Source organism: Otolemur garnettii, unplaced genomic scaffold (assembly GCF_000181295.1).
Source record: "Otolemur garnettii isolate 467f Iridium unplaced genomic scaffold, OtoGar3 scaffold00170, whole genome shotgun sequence".
In the NCBI taxonomy this organism is placed as follows: Eukaryota; Metazoa; Chordata; class Mammalia; order Primates; family Galagidae; genus Otolemur; species Otolemur garnettii.
The window spans coordinates 2805553-2815537 of NW_003852565.1; positions in this window are offsets into that span (position 1 = coordinate 2805553).

Genomic DNA, 9985 nt, shown 5'->3' on the forward strand with positions numbered 1-9985 from the left:
CTAAGACAACATGATAAAATCTTGAATAGCAGTATAGACTGGCTCACTACTCTTCATCCGATTTGAATGAGAAATCAAGAGCAAAAGTGAACAAGGAGGAGAGAGAACATCACATGATTTATGAGTGTCTGTATGTTTATGGAAGTACAGATGGAAGAATTAGAGAATTAAATCTATCCAAGGAATAGAGGGTCCCAGAAAAATTATAGATTTATAGAAGATGGAATGTGCAAAACCCAAAAGTATTTTCTATGCAGTTCTAGAATTCTAATGTCAACTTCCGGAAGTACCCAGTGAGGTGAGGGCCTTCTTTTACTCCGTCCACGTCATTTCCTAGGAATACGTCCAGCGTCCTGAGACACAAAACAAACACCTATGCTCTGGACAGATTTACTTGTAAACACACAAATCAGTGCTCACAAAAGCTCATCATTCAGAAATAGATCAGGACTTTTGAAGAGCAAGAGTGAAACAGAGGGGACATCACCTCCTCTGACACTGCACCTCACACAGAGATCCCCACGCAGCTCTCCCCCCTCAGTGCTGGTGGGGTCCCATGAACTGAACTGCTCTCCATAGTGAAATACCTACAGTACCAACCTGTTAGATGCCTGGGCACAGGACACACAAAGTCAATGCTTTGTTTAGTAAACCCTAGACTGCCATCCTATCTTATTTCATTTTTAAGTGATACTTTCACTTTCTTATTTTAATCTATCTAGGGGTACAAGTTGAATTCCATCACATGTTTATATTGTACACTGGTGGCTTCTGGGCTGGTGTGCCCTCACCTAAGTAGTGTACATTGTACCCATAGGTAATTTCCCACCCCTCACCCTCTCCCGCCTTCTCGCCTTCTCCCCTTCTCAGGCTCCAAAGTTCGTTGGTCATTACGAAAGTTTTGAGATCCATAAAAATCATGAAACGTGGACTCCAAGTAGACGGAGAAGACTCCCACCAATGCTGAGAAGCCCAGCAGGTCCCAGGGGGACTCACAGAGGACACTGTCGACTGTGTTTCTTGGAAGTGAAATCATATATTGAAAAACAGTGTGTCTTAAAACTTTCATAGTGACCCACGGATGCCACTCCATGTGCCTTTGTGTAGTCACCATGTAGCTCCTACTTATAGTGAGAAGATGTGGCATTTAATGTTCTGTTCCTGACTTGGTTCACTTTGGATACTGGCCAGTTCCATCCCAGTTTCCGCTAAACACGTGATTTCCTTCTTTCTCCCCGCCCAGGGCTGATCCCTGCCACCACACTGTCTTTGTCCATTTATCTCGTTTCTGTCACCAGTGTTCCAGGTGCAGAGTAGTACTTGGCTCTTCCAGCACTGTCCCTGCACACTGTAAAGTGACATGATACAGCTCACTCTTTCTTAGTAAGGTTCAGAAGCATGCTGACCTGACCACGTCACTTCCTGTGAGGGAGAAGCTGCCTGTGAGACGGAGGAGGCTGGACAAAGCTCCACATCCGTAAAATGTGCGTCCTTTCAGTGGTCTATCCACTCTCTGTGAGGCAAAGGTGGTCCTGAGACCTGAGAAGGAGAGGAGCGGTAACCTCACACCCACTTCCTGAGCCCGCAGCCGCACACTGAGCCCCTGCTGAGCCTGGGGAGGGGGGAGATGAACCCAGTGAGGAAGCAGGAAGCTGTTTCAGCCACGTGGCCCAAAGCAGTAGAGTTGACTAGTCTCAGAAGCATGTGGTGTAATTTTTTTCTTACCCACAAAATAAGCCAAAAGTTTCCACAAATAGTCCTCTTTCAGGCAAACTTATATCCAATGTTACATTGTCCCCAAATCCTGAAAACGAGCCCTCTTCTAGTCTGGAAGGTGTGAGCCGTGTGTCAAGAGTCCGTGAGGTGCCCCAGAGCTGACCTTTCGTTTCCTCAGACCAGGAAGCAAATTTCAACATGTTCCCATCACCCTAGGATTTACATGGCAAGTGTTAAAACTGGTGTCTCTAGTCCTGTCTTAAAAATTTCTAGGACTCCATTTAGAAGTCAGCATTTTTTTCACATGTTATTTGAGGCCAAATCATAATCTATAGTTCAACATTTCTTTCACACGGTATTTTAGGTCATCTGGTTTGAAACAAGGATTTATTTGATTTCATTGTGCTTTAATGTCTCTCTGGTTTTTGCTGTTCAGATCCTTCTTGAAGTGAAGCTATTTGCATGGCCATGTCCCAATTTAACATTTGGGAAATGAGCTTGATGTCACAGACAGAATATTATGGAGATGAAGCTCTCTTTGAGGGTGGATTTAGAAGGAGTAGGAAATGGGGAAGCCTCAAAATGAAGGATAGCAAACATTAATAGTAAATAAGGCTTCAACAGTGAAGTGAGAGCTGTTTCAGAATAATCCTTGCAGGGTTTTCCAGAAGTGATGCACAGATTATTAAAGCAAATGGGGGATATGAAGGCAAGTGTGGTTTGAGAAAACGCTGAGGCCTCAGTGTTATTCCCCAAGGGCTTGTGAATGATCCTCGAAGTTTAGAGGCACCTGCTACACAGTTGCCCAGACACAGCACACTCCTACTGCCAGACCCACAGCACGCCTCTGGAAGGCTCCATGGGGGGTCAGTATTTCACTGGGTAAATTTTAAAATCTAATCAAGTAAGAAGTTACTGAAAGTATTGAGACATACTTTCAAAACACATTGTTTAAATGTATAAATATGGATTTATTCACAAATTGTTTGCTGTCAACCAAGATCCTTACTTTGAGTATGCTTATAATTCTTTGTTTCTCTTGCATTAAACATGCCTGGAGTATTTCTCTTTTTTTTAAATTTCAGATTAATGTGAGGGTACAAAAGTTCAGGTTACACTGTTTTTGTTTCTAAGGTAAAGTTCAAGTTGTAGTTGGGCCCTTCACCCCTGGGGTTTGCTGAACACTCTGACATCGTGCAAATTGCGTGAGATCCCACCAATTGCCCTCCCTCCTCCTCTTTCTTTCCCCCGTCACTTGAATATACTTGTGTTTTCTTTCATGTGGACATGTATTTCTTTATGTATTGATTTCATATTAGTATTGAGTAGCTTGGATACTTGTTTTTCCATTCTTGAGATACTTTGCTAAGAAGAATGTGCTTTAATTCCATTCAGGTAAACACCAAAGCTGCAAAGTCTCCATCTTCTCTTATGGCTGAGTAGTGCTCCTCGGTACACAGATGGTGCCCGTAGTATTTCACCTCTGACGATCAGTCCTGGACCTTTGAAGTGTGTGAAAGATCTAAGGACACTTGCACAGCACATGAACTTGAGCGGAGCATCCTTCCAGATTTTTGAAAGTTTTCCCTGCCTTTGCCACTTACTTACTTTCTCTAAAAGGATTCAACTAATTTTTCACAGAAATGATTGTGTTTTCACATTTGCCTTTTGAGGGGTCATATAACATTCCATTACGCGGCACAAGACAGGAATCTGTATAATGTGCACACATGGGTCTGAGGTAAGACAAGACTCAGCAGTTGGACATAGCCTAGTGGGCTTGTGTGTTCCGTGTGGAAAGTCTGTTTAATGTAAGAGGGAAGGATGGGGCTGTGCTGCTCTGAGGGCTGCTCTGCCGGGCGGAGACAGCAGGGTGGGAACACCTCCCCTGCTCAGCCATGCACTCTGATCCAGCACAGAGAGGCCCCCAGAGACAGCCTGGTGCTCGAGAGAAATGAAGCAAAAGCACAACAAACACACCACGTGGACAGCAGAGGCCACACAGGGAAGCCAGGAAAATCTCACAAAGCATGTAAAAATATTCAGGAATTCTAGCAATAGAATGTTTTTTCTCTGTAGAGTTTTAAAAATTACTTAAGCTGGGGACAAGTGGAACTACAGTTTTGTACTTCAAATTAGCACAAAGATTGAATAAATTGAAAGCACATTTGCCTCTAAATTAACACTCTCTGACGGGGCTATTGAGTGAATACACAGCACTTGCCATACTCAGTAAGAAACATCCAAGGCGCACGGGGGCAGTCCTGGTCACACTCATCGGTTCTAGGGAGACACACAGGCTTCCTAAGGGGGTCACGGGAAGTAATGTGTAGGAAAACACTCAGTTCTTCTATCCCACCAGGTGTCATCATCATGTTGGAGTTAGTGGAACAAGATAAGTAGCTGATAAGTTAGACTACAGGCCTCCCTTAGGGATACTGCAGGTTCAGTTCCTGACCAAAGTAAATAACCCAGTGAAGTAAGTCACATGCATTGGTGTCCCAGAGCCTATCAAAGTTGACACTATATATGATAGCCCATTAAGTGCACAATAGAGTTGTGTCTAATAAAACAACATACACACCTTAGTTTAAAAAAAAAAAACTTTATTGCTAAAAGTTGCTAACGATTACCTGAGCCTTCAGGGAATCCCAGTATTTTCGCTGATGGAGGGTCCTGTCTGCAGACCGATCAGGGTGGTGCTTGATGAAGTCTGGGCTGGCTGTGGCCATTCTTAAGATAAGACAACATGAAGTTTGCAACATCAGTCAACACACGACAGAATTCTCATAAAATGCCGTATAATCACATTTTACCCACAGTAGGACTCCTGTCAAAATTGAAGTCAATCCTCTAAAGCCCTGAAGCTGCTTTGTCAAATAAGTCAGTGGGACAGTCTAAAGCTTTTGACCTCATTGCAACAACATTCACGACATCCTCCCCAGGGCAGGCATGCCTTCTCCACGTGGACACTCAACAGGTGCTTGTTAAACTGAATTCAGAGACCTTGAGATGCTACGATGATACCTCTACATGCTGATGTTTGCCCCACACATCTTCATGTTTCCAATGCTTTTTGATGATTGGATCATGATGGTAGGTGTGAAATAAGAAATTGTTTGGAATCGAGGACAGCTTAGTACCTTATGTTTATAAATCATTTCTTCGCGACAGACCAAAAGAACATAAAGATAGAAAGTGAGGGAACAGGAAGGGTTTGTCAATAACACATCGGTCTCTATAGATGAATTACCCTTATCCTTTATACAATATACATCAATTTAAATAATATTGAGTTTTTTTTAAGTTTCGTTCACACCAGACAGAAAATTTCACACAAACAATAAATATTGAGGATGTTAGTCTCATTTGAATTAAGTGTATGTAAAGCATTCTATTTTTCAATTGGTTTCAATAAACTGTATATAAAAAGTCCCACAGCTGGAAACTGAGAAACCAGATGCTGGTGGACCTCGTGATTCCGACACGATCAGTTGTCACTTCTAACCTGCCCTGCAAATTTGAGCAAGTCCAGCATACATTTCTTTTTCTTTAATTTACTTTACCTTAGCTATCATTTTTTTTTAATGATGAACAAGGTATAGCTATTAACTTAATTAAATTTTCTTATATATGAGAAAGTTCATGAGTACTTGAGAAATTATCACAATTAAAAGGATAATGAATAGCATTGTAATGATAGCTTCTGGATGTATCACCCTGGAATATATTATAAATAATAGTCTCTTCCTCATATGTAATGTCTTCCTGGTACTTCCAATAAATCTGTGTCTCTTCTCTCTATCAGTAATAGAGTATAGAGAATAGGTAAATCCATTGATAAGAGATAATAGGTAAATGTTCCTAAGTCAAACACTAGACTTCAGAAAGCCCCTGTTAACAGTGGGGCTGGAGGAGTTTAGTTTTAATTTCCCATAGCCCATGACCCAAAGCTTCCTTTAGCCCACTACCGTTTTTATTTTTATTTTTTCAGGTTAATGTGAGGGTACAAACAAGTAGATTACAGTATTTGCATCTGCTGAGTAGAGTCCCTCTTGTAATTGTGTCCTGCCCCCAGAAGGTGTGCCTTATACCCTTACATTGTGCCCATCAAGGGGAAGCACACCAATCCCCCCTCCCCTTTGCCCCAATTTGAATTGAATTGAGTTTTTCTCTTATATTAGATCAACTACACATTATGATACCATACTAAGAAGAATGCGTTTCAACTGCATCCAGCTTCATACACAAGATGCAAAGTCTCCATCTTTTTATGGCTGAATAGTATTCCGTGGGGTACATATACCATTGTTGTTTTGATACTGATTGTTTAACTCATAAATTACAGATAAACTTAATTTATCCCCTTTCTTCAGGGGACTCCTTTGTTCACTGGTATCCTAAGTAGAAGAAACAGAGAAAAGAAACTGAAATAAAACTCAAAAACTCATCCATTCTTTTTTTTCTTTTATTTTTTTTTATTTTTTTTGCAGTTTTTGGCCGGGGCTGGGTTTGAACCCACCACCTCTGGCATATGGGGCCAGTGCCCTACTCCTTTGAGCTACAGGCGCCGCCGCCATCCATTCTTTTTTTGCTGTATGTAAATACAGGTTTCTAAATCCAACCTCCTTCTCACCCCAACATCATGGCCAAATCTCACCCTGTCTCAAGGCTCCACTGTTTTTGTCTTTTTCAGCAAGGTCAAGGCCATGCCTTTGTTCCTCACCTCCCCACTCCCTGTGAGTGCCTCAGTCTGGTGTCCTGCAGGCGATTCAAGCTCATCTTCCTCCCTACGGCTCTGTGTGTCTTGCAGGCCCTTGAGCTGCTGTTGTTCCCAGGTGGCCTGAGAAAACAGCTGGAGAGGAGTCTTTGTGAAGGGCAGGGAGGGGGCAGCAGGAGAGAGTTGACTGTGAGAAGGGGGCCAAGCTCTGTCCATCCCTTGCTATCCTCTACCCTGAACCAGCACTCTCATTTCAGAAGACCAAGTTCCAGCTGCCTTTCCCCAGTTCCTCTTGGTAGCTTCATGGTCATTTCTCAACCTACAATCTCTCCCTGTCACCTTCTCTGTGCACTATGGCCAGATGTATGATCCTGAGACACAGGAGCTGCCTCTCAGAACCTTTCGAGACCCCCCACCCCACTGCACCCAAGACAAAGGCTGCAGTCTGAAGCCCCATCACCTACCTTGTACACCCCTGTTTACCCTCCCTCCAGCCACTTGGGCCAGTTACTCTTCTCTCCAAAGGCGCTGACTCTAGGAAGGTGTATGCACTCTCTGCCCCTCTCCCCTCATGGCCCAGCTCAGCCAACACCCTGTATGTCTTAAGACTGTATGGACTCCCCAAGGAAAAGTTAGTGGCTTTATCCTCTGAGCTCTCACTGCATTTTGTCCGCAGTGGCCAGCAGATCTTCTCACAAATGGAATGGGGCACCTCTCCCTCCTCTTCTGTGTGAGCCCATCTCCATATTCACCTGGAACCTGATGGTGGCCAGTTAATGTCTGCTAAGTGGATGTCTGGAATTAAAAACTAACAAATGAACAAATGCATGGTATTATTCATAGACAACAGTTGTATCAGGAAAGCTGATTTGGGTGTTATTTATAAATGTGAGCAATTCCCAGTTCCTCTCTCTTTCACCCCATAGGCCCCACATGCCCCAGCAGGAAGCCATTGTCACAGGGGATGAACAATGACCACCCCTAGCTTCTGGGCAGGGGAAAAGATGAGAGAAGCTCAAATGGATGATCGATGAGGACCCAGTGGGAGTGGGGAGTCATCTGTACCTACAGGTGTGAGGAGAGACCTTTGTCCCTAAAACAGAGGAGTTAAGGTAATGCTCCCGTAGGTGGGGCAGTGTGGGGTAGAGACACAGTGAGCAGACCGGGGCCAGAGGTCTGTCTAGAAATAAAGGGCTCAATGTCTCCTCCTGGCTGCATGATCTGTGGCTGTAGGTGCCCTTATCAGAGCCTCAGACAGAAATAAAATTAGAGGAAAAGGCTGATTACATAAAAAGTCTCTCTATATTAGACCTCAAAACTCCATTTAGAATATAAGACATTGTCTGCCAGAATATGCTCTTTTTTGCTGTTGTTTTTTTGCAAATGAAAAATCAGATGAACATTTATGTATATTGTGAAATGAAATCACAACGTATCACTCACTTTAATAGGCAGAAAATTCCACAAACACAAGATTTGGAAAAATAACACTATTTTTTTTTTTTTTTGAGACGGAGCCTCAAGCTATCCCTCTGGGTAGAGTGCCATGGCATCACACTCACAGCAACCTCCAACTCCTGGGCTCAAGCGAGTCTCCTGCCTCAGCCTCCCAAGTAGCTGGGACCACAGGCGCCCGCCACAACACCTGGCCATTTTTTGGCTGCAGCCATCGTTGTTTGGCGGGCCCGGGCTGGGGATTCAAACCCGCCACCTTAGGTGTATGTGGCTGGCGCATTAGCCGCTCGAGCCACAGGCGCCGAGCCAAATAACACTATTTTTATAAATCAACTGTTGATAGGTCTCACCTTTTTCCTGTATTTTTCAGCTGTGTCTTCTTTGATCAACTCTTTATATTACAATTAGTTTGTAATATTTTATTATTTTTTATTTTTTAGCAATCCTACTGCTAGGTATGGTATATACCTAAAAGAAAGGAAATCATTATATTGAAAAGACGCCTGCCCTCTCATGTTTATTCAGCGCTATTCACAATAGACAAGAGGTGACATCAAACTACGTGTCCATCAGCAGACAAACGGATAAAGGAAATGTGAGGTGGCGCCTGTGGCTCAAAGGAGTAGGGTGCCAGCCCCCTATACCAGAGGTGGCAGGTTCAAACCCAGCCCTAGCCAAAAAAAAGAAAAAAAAGAAAATATGGTGCACATACACACCAGAACATTACTCAGCCACAAAAAGAATGAAATCCTCAGCCAATTAGGCAAAATGAACAACTTTTTTTTTGAAGATAGAATCTCCTGGGTAGAATGCCAAGGCATCATCATAGCTTACAGCAACCTCAATCCCTTGGGCTCAAGTGATCCTCCTGCCTCAGCTTCCCAAGCTGGGACTACAGGTACCCACCACCACACCCTATTGGCAGAATTTCTTTCAGTAAGTAGGTCCTTGTAGAGATTCAAAGAATGAACCCACAGACCACAGATCAGTGGTCAGAAAAGATTTATTAGAGAGAAAGGAATACAGAAGGAATAAAAAGCACCAGAGCTTTTGGCAGACGGAAAGACCCAAGTGAGAAATCTCCACCGGGGTCTTTTGTCTAGGGGTATAAGGTCTTGAGAATTACACTTGGCCAGGACTTGGTAGATGGAAGACATCTTTTCAATGTAGATGAGTGTATTAGCAAAGGAATGCAAGACTCTATAGCTCCTGGCTTCACTTCAGATGAGGCCAGGCTTACAAAAAATTGCCCAGACCTAGGAAACTTACAGGAAATTAGAACAGGCCTAGGAAACTGGGATCCCTGTCCTGCCCTGAATGGGGTAACCCTGTATCAATAACCAGCTTGTTTTTCTATTTTTTAGTAGAGAGGGGGTCTCGCTCTTGTTCAGGCTGGTCTTGAACTCCTGGAGCTCAAGTGATCTACCTGCCTCAACCTCCCAGAGTGCTAGAATTACAGGTGTGAGCCACCATACCTGGCCCAGAATGAACAGTCTTTGATAGCAGAACAAAGTGAACAAAGTGACTATAGGCAGAAATAAGTTAGGGTATGCTTTAAAATAACTAAAAGAATAGAATTGGAATGTTCCTAATATTGCAGGAAGATGAGGCCCAACGGAGAGAAAGAGCCCCCAACACCATGTTCATAAGAGGAAGAGCTTTATTTACCAGCCAGGAGCCTACGGCATAGAAGATTTCAAAATGGTGGCACTCCCCAACTGGCTTGGTCTTTCCCTTTTTATTGACAGTCAAAAAGTTCCACCCCACAGGTACCCTTCTCATTGGCCAGTTTGCATTGAGCGGGAGATGCTATTCCAGCCCCTACAGAACTACAGGATTTCACAGAACTTGGAAATTTCCAAGTTACAAATTCCCAAGAGCTGAGTCACCATGGAGAGGACCTGGCAGGTGTATCCTTGTGGTCTCCTGGAGAAGATTTGTTCTCCTAGACCTCACCCTTCTTGGGTATCCTCTCTCATTATCACAAAGAAATGACAAATGTTGAGATGATAGATACCCCAGTTACCTTGATTTGATATTGCATGTCTGCACAAGTCCTGTAAATATATATATACCACTGTTATATAGCCATAA